The 4,549-nt window shown below is 38.8% G+C and overlaps 1 long non-coding RNA gene across 1 annotated transcript; it reads left to right on the forward strand.

Annotated features, from left to right (window-relative positions):
* The first annotated feature begins 864 nt into the window (after positions 1 to 864).
* LOC139146385 (uncharacterized) lies at positions 865 to 1,711 on the forward strand. Its single transcript, XR_011555141.1, has 2 exons — positions 865 to 1,120; positions 1,522 to 1,711. It is a non-coding gene; the product is annotated as an uncharacterized lncRNA (long non-coding RNA).
* Positions 1,712 to 4,549: the final 2,838 nt, after the last annotated feature.

Genomic DNA, 4,549 nt, shown 5'->3' on the forward strand with positions numbered 1-4,549 from the left:
TAGTGACATGATGTAATAAAAGTGCCCTTTGACAATCTGGTTGGGTAAATTATGGTTGGATCGAAAACTGAATTTTTAGGGAAAACAAATTTTGAAACAGGGACTTGTCTGTCTTGCAAGTTACACCCTGTATTTTCTGCGAATGATACCAAAATGCAAACAGTTTCGAACGAAATGTGCGTTTGATGATGGTCTGTAAGGACACGTCTCTGACTTTTGTTACTGCAAATCTGTACAGTAATGTTTCCGCTACTACCTCCAAGCAGAGTAGTGGCTGTGCTCCAAGCTATTTATCCCATCAATATAGTACATGTATACGGTACGTACAATGCACTGCAGCTTACAGTCTGTCCCATCGATGCCGCTGACAAAATCTCGCCTTCTGATAACATGGGTCGAGGTAAAAGGCTTTTGTCCATGTTTTCAGCGTTAGAGTTATATGATCCAGCACAAATTTGAGGTTTAGGATTACACTCAATCCCGAGTCGCTGTACGAAAATTCAAAGCGCCGCTTCACAACACGTCCTGTGTATCAGCTGCGAGCAGCCGACATGTTTACACTCTCCGGTCACGGTTCATCAAGGTCAGTTCGCGCATTGATATTGATTCTTTGTGCTGAAAGAATTTTTACTCTCTTTTTAGTCTTTATATGATAAAAATAACCATTTTCATTAAACTAATAAATTAAATGCTATATTAAGTATGAAATATAACGGATTGGTGCAGATGTAGAGTCAATTCCAGCATTTAAAAACGGGACTACATTATCAATCGCGTAATGATTTATAGATCGCACTTCCGTTATCGTCATGAGGCTTGATCGGCGCGAAGTTAGATTTTAGTACAATCGGCCAGTGTCGGCTGCGTATTTCGATCAGGGAGTTTTCTAGTGGACAATTTCGTGATCTTTCTATGGAATCGCCAGCCAAATGATATCACATAGTTGCAAAAACGTGTATACAGTACCAGGGACAGGCGGAGTTCTAAATTTGTGAACGCGAGCGGCAGTAAAGATCCCGACTATATTTTCTGAGTACGGTATTTACACACACATAGCACGGTGAGATGAGACCTACAACCGGACCGGGAATCGTCCAGCGTCTGCGAGCCGTTCAGAAATGTAAGTCAATGTACCGTTCGTATGTACATCGATCGCTATAATTATGTTCTGTAATCGTTGTATTGCAATCTTTACCTAAAGATAAATTTTCGTTGAGTACTGATTCATACTGAATTCACTTTCGTTTCACAACAGTTACTTTATACTAACAGTAAGTGCTGAGATTTTTTGCAGATTGTCGCCGTCGTGTATGTAAACACATACGGCGAGTTGTCCGCTGTCGGACATTTTAATCATTATTAATTTAATTTCGATCATGAATATTTATGCATCTTCTGCTTCAATTTTTCAACTTCATTTTGTCTCATTTTCAAATAATTATCGATTTCTTTCATGAAATTTACAATGTTTGGTCAAACGGTAAAGACTTACACTCTTCCCTGAATGATTTATATTTTCAGAATCCATTGCTGGTACACTAAAGGGGACAAGAAATTCAGAGAACAGAAAGCCAAATCGCAGCCTTTGACAGTAATGTAAATGTTACATGAAACTTCTCAAGTCAAAAGAAAATCTTGACATGATCATGACACTTATGTGGCATGAAATGAACATGGCATATAAAATAAATTGTACCACAATTGAATTTAACCTTTTTTTCTCTGTCATCTTTTTGTTTATAATAACTTTATTTGCGCTGACGCTGACCATTGTTTCTCGTGAAACTGGTATTTCAGAGTTTAGTTGGATAAATAATATTTATATATTTTTATATATGGACAGCACAAGATGTGTTTATCCAAATAAACTCTGAAATACCAGTTTCACGAGAAACAATGGTCAGCGCAAATAAAATAATTTGCTGTATGGAGTTTGCCGCAAATTTTCAGTTACATTCAAATTAATTTGCCGCAAGTTTGCTGCAAGGATTGTGCGCAAATTTGCTGCAAAGAGTTTGCAGCAACGTTGCGGCAGGGAGTTTGCTGCATATTTGCAGTAAGTTCACAAGAAACCTAATTTGCATCTGAAAAATGAACCACCCGCATATTTGCGGAAAATAGTTTGCTGCAAATTTACTGCAAAGCTTGCGGCAAATTTGCAGTAACAGTTTGCGGGAGGCCTAAAATTCGGTAAGGGTAATCTTCAGAAAAGTCTGTACAAATAAAAACCGCACATGAAGGAGAAATGTCATAGTAACTTACCTAGAATAGTATCATTGGGATCGGTATGCGGTTTGCAATGCCGTTTGCAATTGCAGGCAATATATCCATGGTTTGACGTCATTTCTCCTGACGGCGAGACCTTTGGTACGTTGAATATGTCGTCAAGTATACTCGTTCAATTTGCTACCATTTTATCAGAGTTTGGATACCGTTTTCGGCGAAATTTCATCCAAAGTTTAGCAAAGAAACATGACAGAGTAACCCTGAAGCTAATTCAATACGTGTAGATTAACGGTCGATGTGTCTTGCCGCTAACACTTTGACCTGCGTGACCTGGGTCATTTAGCGAATCTGACCAATCGCGGACAACTTTTCACATGATAAATGACGTCATCATGCGTGATGCAGCCTAACCAACAACAACATGCAACGTACACGTTTTTCTCAAGGGTCTATGATTTGATGTTCGGACCTGTGGGGAGTAGCAAAAGTAGTGGTGCTCGGACCTGCAAATATCAAAGGTAAAACGGAGCACAGCTTAACATCGAATGAACAATGATTCTGAGGAAGACACGTTGATAATTATAAGGCAACTTCTCATTGATGCACAGGGCTTTCCCGGCGTTTTATATGTGTGCCTATAGGATTACGCCGATAGACTACATGTACACGTACACGCGTACTCGATTAATTTTCTGAGCCGAGATCGCAAAACGGACGCACGCAAATTTTAATTTGAAAATGGACTGAACTCATTAAATACCTGACCGTCCTTATAACTTCACTCTACTAGAAACGAAAACTCAACTACGGTGGTGCCTACCCTTATAATACCTTGACTGGCTCATGTTTTGCTGCCAGTGAACTGTTTCGAGCTGCCATAGAGCTGTGACAATTGTAGTGTCAACAAAGTTTTACTTGGAACGATTTTGAGCTGCATAACGGCTGTTTATTGATCGGCCAATTAAGAGCTGCACCAGTCTGCATTTTGTCTTTCAGACACACTGGAATCTGCAGCAGACAAATGCCAGCTCCAAACGCTGTGCAGATCTGCATTAAAGCTGCTTTGAACTGCAACAGCTCTGAAACCAATCTGTGGCAGCTAAATGAACATCTGCACGTTTCCTACGGGTAGGCATTATTTGTGATGATTTTTCTTATTATTATCATAACAAATGATTATAAATATTAATAAATTATTAATATGAATGTTACAGATTATTAAAACTGTTTTTTACAAACAATGTCATCTACTTTGTGTAAATACCGTCTGGAAACCCCATTGTTGTGATAATTATGATTATTAATAAATTACGATTATGATAAATAAAATCATATTTTACACATTGTAATCTGCTTATGTGAACAGCCCTCTGGAAACCCTTATATACTTTCACAATCTAAGCCAAAATATACAAGTGACACCATTGCCCAGGTTCAGTCTACGGCGAGAGTTACCATTGCCCAGGTTCAGTCTACGGCGAGAGTTATTACACAGTGTAGTACATCGCTACACATGCAATAAATAAGTTTGGTTCACTTTAATTTCTAACCATCAACAGAGGTATACAAGTACAGTACAACAGCTTACATTTGTGTCCCCCAACGCCAACCTCAATTAGTCTTTTTCCAAATTTTGGCCTTATAAAATAGTGTATCCTGTAGGTGACTCACTGTCCCTTATTGACACTATACGGATGCTGTTTCCTACATTGCCAAATTGCCAATCCATATGTGTATACGTATGATAATATTTCACCGTGTTTTGGAATGCAGTCACATTGTCATATGTAGTGACAGAAATTTGATACTTACCAGTAAGTGCTGTGGATTTCACCATGAGATGTTGTACATCCATAAAGAATGGGGTGTATATCCTTAATCTTTTGAGATGGCGTGCATTTTGCTTTAGAAAGCAATAAAACGTCTCTAGCAACTGATGAAAAGAAACTTCCTTCAGCCATCCATCAGCATAATACCTGAAAGCTTTACCTTCCTTGTACTCATTCATCATTCTGGTTGCAAAATCAAGAGTGCTACCATCAGTGTGTTGATTTTGTAAATTCAGAAATGTCAGAGATGCATAGTGTGGCCAGAGTTTTATACCATCCTTTTCTCCAATCCAATGATTTCCTGGATTATTATGCAGATCAGGTACTCTTTGATCTGACACATACAGCAAGTGTTGGTCGTCATGTTGAAGATCCTGCTGTGCTAATCTGCTGTTCACTTTTTTTGATTAGTAAACCAAGTTCATAGGCAACAATGCTCTTGCCTTTGTCCCAGAGACTGTCAAACCTCTGTCTGACACACTCCATCAGGTGCG

Source organism: Ptychodera flava, chromosome 12 (assembly GCF_041260155.1).
Source record: "Ptychodera flava strain L36383 chromosome 12, AS_Pfla_20210202, whole genome shotgun sequence".
NCBI classification, from domain to species: Eukaryota; Metazoa; Hemichordata; class Enteropneusta; family Ptychoderidae; genus Ptychodera; species Ptychodera flava.